Source organism: Myxocyprinus asiaticus, chromosome 44 (assembly GCF_019703515.2).
Source record: "Myxocyprinus asiaticus isolate MX2 ecotype Aquarium Trade chromosome 44, UBuf_Myxa_2, whole genome shotgun sequence".
Classification (NCBI taxonomy): Eukaryota; Metazoa; Chordata; class Actinopteri; order Cypriniformes; family Catostomidae; genus Myxocyprinus; species Myxocyprinus asiaticus.
Window position 1 is genome coordinate 27,780,698 of NC_059387.1, and position 13,915 is coordinate 27,794,612.

Below are 13,915 nucleotides of genomic sequence, written 5' to 3' on the forward strand. Positions count from 1 at the left end.
AAATAGGCTGTGCTGACAGAAGTGAAACAGCAGGGTAAGAGACAGTGTGATTGGCCTGTTATTCACCTCTAGTGTTGCTTTTTAGGACAAAAATATACTTTAATTCATCACCATGGAAACAAGGGTACATTCCTTTCTTGGCAGTTAGTGTGTTCGTTAAGGTGTTCTTGATCTTTTCACATGTGTCAAGAAAAACACCAAATTGCTATTATATCTAGTATATTATTTTGATCGTATGAAATGTGTTTTGCTTTTCATTTGAAAATAATTGAAATTTCTCAATAAAGGTTTATAGATATCAGTGTCATTAGAAATCAATTTGCGCTGTTCCAAAATGTTGTGAGCTGCAAACATAGGCAGAATTGAATGGCATCATAGGAGCTCCCGACTTGAAGGCTGACGGGAAGTGAGGTAACTTCTGTATTTTTATCCTTATTAGAAATGTAATATCATGCTGTTAGTTTAGCAACATGCTAATGTCAAAGTCTGTTGTAGTCAATTCTCAATTCTTCCATGCTGAATGCTATCTCTGAGTTGCTTCCTATGAAGAGCGTTGTTAAAGCAATAGTTCACTCAAAAATGAAAATTATCTCATCATTTACTCACCCTCATGGAGGGCTGGCCCATGCCATAGGCAATATAGGTGGTTGCCTAGAGCCTGTAATGACAGGGGGCACCGCTTGAGAGGATTTTTTTTTTTTTTTTCAGAAGTGTTGTGTTTCATCACATTCACGCTTTCCACGCATTGTTATTTTTAACTTAAAATTTTGACTATATTGAGAAAACATATCAGGGAAATTTAAACTAATATGACTAATGATGGAAATTTTACAACTGGGTATGTCAGATTGTTGTAGTGCAACATCTGTTTGTGACCTGCAAAGCTGGAACTTGTGTGTCAAAGGGAAAAAACATATGAAAATACTACTTGTATACTGAATGTAACAAGCACAAAATGCCAAAAGAGCATTTGTCGTTACAATTTGATCTTCAGGGAAGTACCTGGGCACTGTAGGAGGACTGAAAAGTGTGAATTGTAGTAAAAAACAATATATATTTTCAAAGGCATCTGATCTTTTCATTTTTCATTTTTATTTTTATTTTTTATTGTTTGGCCATTATTAAATGTATTAATGTTACTGTTACTAAATGTATTAAATAGATGTCACTGATGACTTTGCTACAAAGAAGTCCAGGTGTGTGCAGTTTTGAAACCACAGATCCTTGATTTTTTGCAAAGAAATTGACTGAAAAAATCTGCAAAAGATCTACCCAAACGTGAATGGCACTAACCTCACAATGCACTGAGGTCAGAGAGTCATGAAATGTATAAATGCCGAAATAAATAATAAAATAAAATAAATGAAATTATGCTTTTCAGTGTGTCGGAAGGTACTTATTTTATTGCACTTTTTATTTTATTGCCTGTTTGTATTTGATTTCATTGTCGTGTTTTTTTTTTTTTAACAATCAGAATGTAATTTGGAACAGGTTGTTTGTTTTTGGTCAGATTTATTATTTATTATCACTTTATATATATATATATATATAGATAGATAGATAGATAGATAGATAGATAGATAGATAGATAGATTTATTTTTTATTTTATTTTATTTTAAAAGTATTTATTTTATATACTTTTTTACTATCAATCTCCACTTTCACTTTCACATTTTTCTTTTGTTTTTGGCAATTCACATTCTTCATGCATATTGCCACCTACTTGTCTGTGAGGAGAATTTATAGTAAATAATATTGATTTGTTTCTCACCCACACCTATCATATCACTTCTGAAGATATAAATTTAACCACTGGAGTCTTATGGATTATTTTTATGCTGCCTTTATGTGCATTTTGGTTCTTCAAATCTATTTACTTACATTATTAGATCCCACAGAGAAAAAAAAATCTTTGTTTGTGTTCAGCAGAAGAAAGAAAGTAATACACATCTGGGATGTGGGTCAGTAAACGATGAGAGGATTTTCATTTTTGGGAGAACTATCCCTTTAAGCAATCACTTATGTGGTTATATGACCGATAGGATGCTACCTTAAAACACAGCTGCCTATATAGGAAGCTCAATTGGTTATAGAACAGAGCTATTGAGTTACTAAGAAACAGTCTGATAATTTTTTAACAGTCATTGCTTCTTCAAGCTAGATTTCACTGGCATTTGCAATGTTGTCATGCTCAGCAACATCAGTAAAGTGCATTGGGGCAATCTGCCTTCACAAAATGTGCATGCCAGTTTACTCAGCAGATTATTTTAACAGACAGTATTCTTAATGGAAATTGTGGATCCATCCCAACAGCATTTTAGTGCTGCATCTTCATGGCCTTCCGTCCCTCTCGTGGCTGACATGCATTGATTCAGTTTTTGCCAAAAATGGACTGGTTAAAGATACTTGGGCGACAGAGTCCCTTGTTTTTCACTCACCAAAGCAATTAGATGAGTTGTATATATAAAATAAAAAGCTACATTTTATAATAATAATAAAAAATTAAAAAATCAGTTTTATTGGTTTTGTACAGTTTTTGGTGGTTATTAACCGTGCAATTTAAGACAAGGTGAGATTCATGCCATTAAGAAAACACAGTTTCACAATGAATAAGATGCCGTATGCCCATCATACATTATGTGGCAGTCAACTAATAATACCAAATGACATTTTAAAAACACGTCCACGCACGAAAGCCAGAACCAAGGAGGTTTAATACCAAGAAAAAGCTCTCTAATAATATTTGCGATTTAAATTTTGCTTGAAATACATTTTGTTTCGTCAGGGTGAATGGTTACTTTTCAAAACTCGATCCGACACTGAATGCTCAAGCAGCCTAATTTACACGTAGAAAACTCCTGATGTTGCTATAACAATGCAAAAAGCACATACCAATTTGCTTGAAGTGAAAATCAGTCCTCCTTACCTTTTTAATTAATCAGTCACATGATCATGCAGAACATCTTAGATTTTTAAATCCATTAGGATCTCTTTCTCAACGGCAATAACAGCAGTGATGACAGCCGACACATCGGCAAGATCTCACGCTCTTCACTTTCAAATTACGTACATCATTTAAAGCATGATTACGTCACTCAAGACCAGCTAGAAGGCCTGGACTGGGACATATCCTAAAGACCACACCCACAAGAACAAATACATCAATCTGATTGGCTGATGAATCTGACAATCTGACTTTAGATGCCTATTCACTTACACTATTGGGGGATTCTGTGGAAATTCTGAAGGCTTGACGGGATGGAGCTCAGAGTCTTGCGCTGCTTCGGCTAATTGTGAAACAGTTGTCACACTTTGCTTGTAAGCATTGAGGAATAAATTCTGATTGGATAATTTTTTTTATTTTTTGCTATTCGTTTGTAGATTAATTAGGAGTTGAAAGCAATTGAGAATACATAGGCAAAAAGGTCAATGAGAATGAAAGGATGAAAAAAATATTTATTTATTAGGCATGTTACGCCAGCAGAGAAGGCTTTGCTGGCCCTGAGAAATCGCCTCATTATTATTGATATTGTTATTTGGCTTAGAATTATTGACCATTTTCTTATATATACAGTACTGTGCAAACGTTTTAGGCACTTAAGATGTTTCATAAAAACATTTGTATTAAGATGGTTATTTATATCTTCCGCTTTAGTGTGTCAATAGGAAAAATACATTTTAGACTCCCAAATATTACTTTTGCAAATAGAAACTTACCACCTTCCTACTTACCACTGTTGGATGCATTTTCAGAAATCCTTGCAAAGCTTACTTTGAAATGAAAAAAACCAGTCTCCAGGTCACAGTTCTCAGTCCGGTCCTTCCAGCGCCATGAGGTCATTCATGTGCTTTGTGTAAGAACATTAGATATACCTAATGCATTATGTGCATCATGCAACAGACAGAGAGAGAGAGAGAGCACAAACCTGGATGGCATTATTAACTGAGATCAAATCCAAACATTATTCTACCAGCAGGCATTTCTTGATTGAGTATTGACAGCATGCAATTACTCTCTCGAGCGCTGATTGACTTCTCGTTAGAGGATGTCTGATGAAGGATTCACTGAGCTGATTTCAAGTAAATGTCTTGCCGCACAGCAAGTGTTTTGCAAGGTCAAATCTCAGCATCCATTCTGTTTACACAGCACTTGGTGTTTTTGTGAGAAAAAGGGCTCCCAAACGTAAATCCTAGTGGTTTGAGTCTTTTTCATATAATGAAGAGCAGAAGATATTTTTATAAGAATAAAAGTGGTCACACACCGAATGAGAAGCGCCAAGTCACGATGACGCTAGGAAACGGCATAGGTATCAAACACGGGGCACGTCGATGCGGTTCAGGTTGCAGACAGTACACACAAAATTTACCAAGGATTTTCCCTTCTTCAAGAATGAAGAATGCTAAAGTAAATAATGTATGTCCTTTGATAATGATTTGGTTGAATTTATTGGAAAATATGTGAGTTGCGCTCCGTGGCAGAAGTTTGAGCAGCGTCTGGAGTCGTTGCTGGGCGCTGCCGATGGAAGGCGAGTGGAAACAGTTGAAAACTGTTGTTTCGAATTTTAGAACACACCATGTCGTCCACTAGACACGTCCAGTGTGCGACCCCCTTAAGTCTCTCTCTCTCTCTATATATATCTATCTATCTATCTATCTATCTATCTATCTATCTATACATATATATCAGCCACGGCCCGTACATTTGAAGCCTAGGCCTTCAGTGCAATTCATGCCATTAAGAAAACAGTTTCACAATGAATAAGACACCGTATGCATCATACATTACGTGGCAGTCAACTAATAATACCAGCTGACATTTTAAAAACACATCCACGCACGAAAGCCAGAACCAAGGAGGTCTAATACCAAGAAAAAGCTCTATAATAATATTTGCGATTTAAATTTTGCTTGCAATACATTTTCTTTCATCAGGGTACATGGTTACTTTTCAAAACTTGATCTGACACTGAATGCTCAAGCAGCCTAATTTGCACTTAGAAAACTCCTGATGTTGCAGTAACAATGCAAAAAGCACATACCAGTTTGCTTGAAGTGAAAATCAGTCCTCCTTTCCTGTTTAATTAATCAATCACATGATCATGCAGAACATCTCAGGTTTTTAAATCCATAAGTGTCTCATTCTCAGCAGCAATAACAGTAATGACAGCCGACTCATCAGCAAGATCTCGCGCTCTTCGCTTTCAAATTACGTACATCACTTAAAGCGTGATTGCGTCACTCAAGGCCAGCTAGAAGGCCCGGACTGGGACATATCCTAAAGACCACACCCACCAAGAACAAATACATCAATCTGATTGGCTGATGAATCTGACAATCTGACTTTAGTTGCTTATTCACTGCAGTGTTGAGGGATTCTGTGGAAATTCTGAAGACCTGATGTGGTTGTGCTCAGACTCACACGCTGCTCGGCTAAGGAGCGTGGCTTCTGGCATGTAATTTGTGAAACTGTTGTCACACTGTGCTTGTAAGCATCAAGGAATAAATTCTGAATGATGAATTAGGAGTGGAAAGTGATTGAAAATACACAGGCAAAAAGATCAATGAGAATGAAAGGATGAAAAAATATTTATTTATTAGGCATGTTACTCCAGAAGAGAAGGCAGTACTACATGTATAGTATATATATATATATATATATATATATATATATATTGTGATAACTTTAAGTTCGGGGCAATGGAGGAGTCAGGAGACAGCGAGCAGTTGAGTGTTTATGCACACACACTTCAGCTTTATATACACAAAGAAAATGGCTCTTAGCGGTCAACTCAAATAGGTCTTTCATCCATGACTGCTCTGAGCCACTCTCTCTCACTCCTCTGCAGCTCTGGTGGAACCCCAGATACCTAACTTCCACCTGCCCAATTGCACACTTCTTCGGGTTGGCCGTGAGTCCCGCCTGCCGCAGCGCTCTCAGGACAGCCCTCAGTTGTTGCATATGCCGGCGCTAGTCATTACTATAAATTATAATATCGTCTAGATATGCGGCGGCATATGCTGTGTGCAGTCTGAGGATCTTGTCCATGAGGCACTGAAACGTGGCTGGGGCTCCTAACAAACCAAACGGAAGCGTCACAAATTGGTGTAATCCGAACGGTGTGGAGTAAGCCATTTTTTCTCAGGATATTGGAGTTAAAGGGATCTGCCAATAACCCTTTGTTAAGTCCAGCGTCAAGTCAAATTGAGCCACGCCCAACCGATCGAGTAACTCGTCAATTCGTGGCATTGGATAAGCATCAAATTTGGACACCACGTTCACTTTCCGGTAGTCAACACAGAGCCGGACCGAGCCGTCGCTCTTCGGTACCAAGCATTGCCTCTAAATCTTCCTGAACTATCTTTTTATTGTGTTCAGGAAGACGATAGGGGTGGCTACGAACCACCACCCCCAGGGTGGTCTCAATATGGTGCTCTATAAGGTTCGTGCGAACCTTCAGGGGTGAAAACATGTCTGCAAATTCCGCTTGCAACAGTGAGAGGTGGTCTCTGCAAGGGATGAACAAATTTGGTTTGGGAGATATCTCTGGCCCGAGCTCCACCCTCTCCGGAACTACCGTCACCAAGGCTACAAGCACTGCCTCCCTCCATGGTTTGAGGAGGTTGTGGTGGTAGATTTGACGTGCCCCTCCCCTATCCATTCGCTTAACCTCATAATCGGTATCTCCAACTTGTCGTGTGACCTCAAAGGGTCCTTGCCACTTGGCAAGTAATTTGGAGCTTGAAGTGGGCAGCAATACAAGCACTTTATCTCCCTGTGTGAATTCCCGTAGTCGAGTGCCCCTGTCATACAGTCGGCGTTGACGTTCTAGCGCTTGGAGCAAATTCTCCTGTGTTACCTGCCCCAAAGTGTGGAGTTTTTCTCTAAGGTCAATAATGTATTTAATTTGTTTTTTGCTTTTCGAAGGTCCTTCCACCCAAGCTTCCTATATGACATCAAGCATGCCGCGTGGCCGACTCCCATACAGTAGCTCAAATGGGGAAAACCCTGTGGAGGCTTGCGGGACCTCTCGTACTTCTTACAACAGGGGTTTGAGCCTCTTTTCCCAATTTTTAGCATCTTCGTGTATGAACACACTGGTGCGAATCGACATAATGCCTAATAATTCGTACAGTTCACGTAGTGTATGTGACATGAATGTTGTGCCTTGGTCAGTGAGGATTTCCTTTGGAATCCCCACTCGGGAGATAATTTTGAAGAGTGCCTCCGCAACACTACATGCTGAGATGTTGCGAAGAGGCACTGCTTCCGGATATCGCGTTGCATAGACCACCAGAACTAGTACAAAGCCATGCCCGTTTGCAGTCCGCTCTAATGGTCCGACGAGGTCCACGCCAATTCTCTCGAAGAGGACCTCGATCAATGGCAGAGGGCTCAATAGCACTTTTTGGGTGGCTGGCGGGTTCACCAACTGGCATTCACGGCACACCACACACCATTTGCATACATCGGCATGAATGCCCAGCCAAAAGAAACGGCCCATTATGCGGTTCAAAGTTTTTTTGTGAGCTAAGTGGCCAGCCATTGGGTTATAATGAGCCACCTGGAAAAGTGTTTTCCGGTGGCTCTTTGGTACTAATAGCTGAGTTGTCTTCTCTTTGGTCTGAGTGTCCTGTGTCTCTCGATACAACCACTCTTTAATAATAGAAAAGTACGTGTATGTGAGCACAACATTAGGCTGGAACAGTTGACCATCAATTACTTTCACCTGGTCAAATGCGTGCCTGAGGGACTCATCACGCGACTGCTCTAGAGGGAAATCCCCCTCAGGGAAGCCCCTGAATACGGGAATTCCCCCATCTGCGTCATCATGACGTGGAGCAGACATTGATGGCCCTGGCACCACCTCCCCTGCCATAGCATCGCATGTAACACACCGCAACACTATTTTGAAGGACCCATCAACACATATTACCCTCAATACATTTTTAAATCAGTCATCCGGCCCCATCTTTATTAGGGCCATGGGTGGGGTGGGTTCCGGGGAGGTTGCAGCGCCAGCCCCCTCTCTGGCGATCAGGCTCCGGAGCACCTACTGGTCCTCCAAGCAGTTGTATGTCCATGAGGGCCTGGTGTTGAGTCTGCTGGATGCTGGCAAGGGTTTTGAAGACTTCGCCCAGTGGTGATGACTCCATAACAGCGTACTCCTCCAAAGCCAGGTTTTCAGCACCACTGTGATAACGTTAAGTTCGGGGCAATGAAGTAGTCAGGAGACTGTGAGCAGTTGAGTGTTTATTCACACACACTTCAGCTTTACATACACAAAGAAAATGGCTCTTAGTGGCCAACTCAAATAGGGCTTTCATCCACGACTGCTCTGAGCCACTCTCTCTCACTCCTCTGGCGCTCTGGCAAGCCTTATCAGGTCTCCCTCTGCCATCACTATAATGAGAGACAGGTGTTAGAGTAATTACAGCCCAGGTGACGAGCCTTACCACTTTCCCTCTCCCGCAGACAGACACATGACCACGCCCCCCCCATGCCACACAAATGCCATTTTACATGCACGTTACCAGGCACAGTCATTTTTTTTTTATCAAGAAAATTTACTTAAGATCATAATTTCTTTTTTTCTAGTAAGACCCTTGATATTAGGGCAAAAATCTTATTCTTGATGATAATATTTGTATTGTTTTCCTGTCAAAATATCTAAAAATCCTTAAAGCAAGATCAATTTGATTGATCTTGTTTTAGAAACAACACTGCATAAGATATTTAGGTTCAGAGAATTTATTTTTAACATGTGTATTTTGTCTTACTGTACTGGCAGAGTTTTTATATTCAAAACAAGTGAAAAAATCTACCAGTGCTGAAGAAGTAATCCAAATGATTTAGAATACGTTACTGACCTTGAGTAATCTAATGGAATACGTTACAAATTACATTTTACAGCATGTATTCTGTTATATGTAGTGGAATATATTTCAAAAGTAACCCTCCCAACCCTGTATATATATATATATATATAGAGAGAGAGAGAGAGAGAGAGAGAGAGAGAGAGAGAGAGAGAGAGAGAGAGAGAGAGAAATTGTAGAATGCATTGCTGGTTTCAGTTTGATTTTCAGCACACAAGATATTGTTTGGCGATGCCTTTAGGCTTTAAAATTGGCAAATTTTACAAAGTTTTATTCCAGAGAAATAAAAGCAAAAAGTCCTGGTGTGGAAGAAGGAAAAATCTCAGAGGGCTCACCACTTTCGGTTAGACACCTGGAAGCTTTACTTCAGACATTCTGTCTTCTTTTGTGAGGCTGAGAGATGTTCCAAGGGATGCCCTGGAGCGAGAGTTGCCCCACCAGCACCCATCCCCGCCCACTTCTGGAAGATTGCACTAGCATTTCAAAAGCAGAGACTAATTTGAAGTATGCTTCCCACCAGAGCAGGGCTGTGTTAAAACCAATGACTCTCGCCTGCTTAATGTCAATCTAGAAGCTCAGGGCTGATGCACAGTGGGTGACTGCGGCTGATATTGCTTCTTGTGAGGCAGGTGTTGGTTTAACATTTTGCAAGGAAAAGTAGACAAGGACAAATGTGACACTTAATCTGTCATCCGGAATAATCGTAAGAAATGCAGTAAAAGCCTCTTTTAAAGGTATAGTTAACAAAAATATATAAATAAATAAATAATAAATAAATAAATAAATATATAAACTCAAAATCGTATGTTGCAAATATAGTGTCATATCTAACCCTGTAAAGCATAATATATGAAAGAATTGTCCGAAAATTTGTATTTTTTTTTTTTTTTACATTAAACTGTTTTAAGTACAGTACCATTGGACAAACCATAAAAATAAATTGTAAAAAAAAAAAAAAAAATCACTTTTTAAGAGATTTTAAGACATAAGAGTCACTTTCGCACAACTCCGCCACCAATTTAAATAGATCGATATAAACATTGAAACAACTTTTTTTCACAAATTACCACTAGAGGGTGCCATAAACATGTGAAAGTTACATACCATAGGTTTTCTGGCTCGTCAGCTTGAACAGAGAGCGAAACAGCAGCCATTAAACGTTGTGTATCATATTTGATACACACTGTCTTATAGGGTTAATGCATTTAAAAAAAAGAAACAATTGTAAGTAAAATCTGTTTATTTCAATGAGCAGTATTTGCTAAGGGTAGAATTTTTTTTTTTGTGCTGATGCGTTGTATTTTACATCAATAGTGTCATGACATCGATGTGACCAGTTGTCATAGAGTCAAATTGGATGAATATTTGAATGAACACAGACTCATACAAAAATGTCAGTGCATAACAAGTTATATTTCAGCTCTGTTCCTCACACAAAGCTATCGCATGTCTTCATAAGACTTGAAATATAATTAATAAATCAAGTGGATCACTTCCATAGTGTTTTTTTTATGGTGTTTTGTTATCCTTTTTGGAGCTTCACAAATGTGTCACTATAAACAGTTATAGTAAGAGCTGCGAGATGATCCTTCATAAATTATCCTTCTGTGTTTGACAGAAAAACAAATAACAGCCTTAGAGTTTTATTACTGTACATAATTTTCATTTTTGAGTGAACTATTCCTATACCTTGTTCATTGATATTTAGAATATTGATTTGAAGTTGTGTCTTTTAAATATTGCTGGATTCATTTTGTATAACACACACACGCACGCACGCACGCACGCACGCGCACACACACACACACACACACACACACACACACACACACACACACACACATATATATATATATATATATATATATATATATATTACATGTTTGCCTTGAACCGTTTTTACACTATTTGTGTTAATTAAATCAACTATAAACAACTTAATATTAAAAATGTATACTGCTAAATAACCTCTTAAAAATTCTCATAACAATAAGAAATGTCCTTTAATTGATGGTCAAGTTACAGTTTATGATATGACAATACCAACAAAAACAACAGCTTTACACAACCAAACACTCTCAAGGAAAATTTAATAGAAGTTTAAATAGAAATAGATTTTAATGCTCCTATTTTTTTTTTCTTTCAGCAGACACCATTACATCAATAGACGTATTCATGAGGCCTCTACCATTCACCTCTATTTCTGGCAGTCTCCATATGTCAACATGTGAATTCACCTGATGATCTAAATACAAGCAGATTGCTTACTACATAACACTACTAAGGGCGTAAATGCTTTAGGAAAATTGGAATCTGTAACATCTTCTCAAGTCGTCATTGCTCATCTCTGCACACAGCAGGAATGGTGAAGAATCCTTGACATACTGTGTCGGGTCTGTCAGATCTAGTTCAAGGTCCTGCAAATCAATAGGTTATATTGCTATGGCTGGGTATACTTTTTTGTTTTTGTTTTGTTTTTTTGTCATTGCAACATTTATTTGTCAATGCTTGTAAATGCATGACTGCTTACAGTAGCATGTATAGGGTTTGCAAGACAAAAATGCCTACTGTACAAGTTAAATAGCTGTTATAAATCATATCAAATCAAAACAATCAAATAAAATTGTGGGTGAATTTATAACACATTGTTCTAAAATATCAGCACTACTTCCTAAAAGCATAGTGTTACTCTTGAGCAGAGGTGGGTAGAGTAGCCAAAATCTGTACTCAATTAAAAGTACAATTACTTAAAAAACAAAAAAACAAAAAACAAAAACAAAATTCAAGTAGAAGTAAAAGTGCTAACATAAATAATTACTTGAGTAAGAGTAAGAAAGTATCCAATTAAAAGAGTACTCAAGTAGTGAGTAACTAGTTACATTTCCAAATGTCATACTGGATGTTAACTCCCCTATATTCCATTACTTAATACACATTTAATATGTATTACAAAATAATAATAATAATAATTATTATTATTATTATTATTAATGGAAATTCTGTCATCATTCACCATCATGTTGTTCCAAACCCATATGACATTCTTTCTTCCATGCAACACAATAAGTAGATATTAGACTGAATGTTAGCCTGAGTCACCATTTACTTTCAGTGAATGTTTTTTTCTCTCTGTATTTTGAAAGTGAATGGTGACCGAGACTGTCAGTCTCTAACATTCTGTCTAACATCTTTTGTGTTCCACAGAATACAGGTCACACGGGTTTGGAACAACATGAGGGTAGGGAAATTATGACAGAATATAAAATTATGGCTGAGCTATCACTTTAAAGGGATAGTTCACCCAAAACTGAAAATTCTGTCATCATGTACTCAACCTCATGCCATCCCAGATGTGTATGACTTTCTTTTTTCTTCTAAAAATTAAGATTTTTAGAAGAATATATTGGCTCTGTAGGTCCATACAATGCAAGTGAATGGGTGCCAACAAGTTGATGCTCCAAAAAGCACATAAAGGCAGCATAAAAGTAATCCATAAGACTGCAGTGTTTGAATCCATATCTTCAGAAGTGATATGATAGGTGTGGGTGAGAAACAGATCAATATTTGTCATTTTTTGCTAGACATTCTTCTCCCAGCCCAGCAGGGGCTTACCAGATGGTGAAAGTGAAAAAATCTGTTTCTCATCCACACCTATCACATCGCTTCTGAGGGTACTGATTTAAGCACTGGAGTTTAATGGATTACTTTTTTTTTTTTTTTTGCTTTAAAATATTGGCACCCATTCACTTACATTGTATGGACCAAAAGAGCTGAGAAATTCTTCTAAAAATCTTCATTTGTATTCAGCAGATGAAAGAAACTCATACACATCTGTGATGGCATGAGAGTGAGTAAATGGTGAGAGAAATTTTCATTTTTGGGTGAACTATCCCTTTAAGGGCTCTTGTCAGATCTGAATGACTTTGTCAAAAAGAAGAGAGGTTTGGAAACCTTTCTAGTAATTATTACGGCGAAAATGTGAGCGCGAGCGGGCCAGAGAGAGATGCCAGTTTACTGCTTCATTCACTCCTGCATTGTTTTATTTCATGCTGAATGTATTAAATTACTTTTTGACAAATCATTAATTGATTAAAATAACATAATAACATATAAAGAGGCAAAACGTACAGACACATTTTAAAATGTACTCTTTATTTATATTTATATAGAATTTTGCCATTAAGCTGAATAATTCTTCATTTTATATTTGATAAAATGTGTTTACTCTTTATATTAACATATATATTAAAAATCATAAACAGGATGAAGATTTATTGCGTTAATATATTATTTAATAAGAATAACAAGTAAGGCCTAAGTGTTTTAAAAGTTCATATGTGACATTGTTTCTGTGACAGCCCCAGAGCTCCGACGCTCCGTGTATATGTCAGCATCTGAATTCACTCACTCATTTCGTTCACTCAATGCTGAGATATAGTGCACTCACTGCCATTCACTGTATAGGAAATAGTGAATGAGTGAATGATTTCAGCCATTTCACTCTCTCTGCGGGACACAGGACAAAGCGCACTGATATATTGATGCACTGATTTGAAAATGTACACTTAAAAACTGATGTCTCAAGAGCCCATATTTACAGAATCACCCTGAAAATGATCATCACCATGTCACAGAAAAGCCTGCGTTATCATGAGAGCCACAACTTACCTCAGAGTGCTGCCTTAAGTTGGAGCTTCAATTTTTATCTTGAAATATCCAGTTGTCTTGGTGTTAAATGAAGGCATTGCATGATGAAACAATTATATTTTCACTGTGCGGAGCAAATAAAGTGTTTCACTTAGTTTGAAGAGCTTGATGCTGCAGAAGTGATGGACTTGGCTTGAATGACAGTATGTGACTTTCCACTATCGTAAAAGTCCCATTTAATAATCTCTCAATAAATTACACATTAATTAAAATTAAACCCAGTAATGTAACGACAGGAACGCCGCCCATTGTAACAAAGTAAAAGTACATTTTTTTTTTCATTAGAAATTTACTTGACAGTAAAAAGTACCCAGTTTTAAACCTACTCTAAAA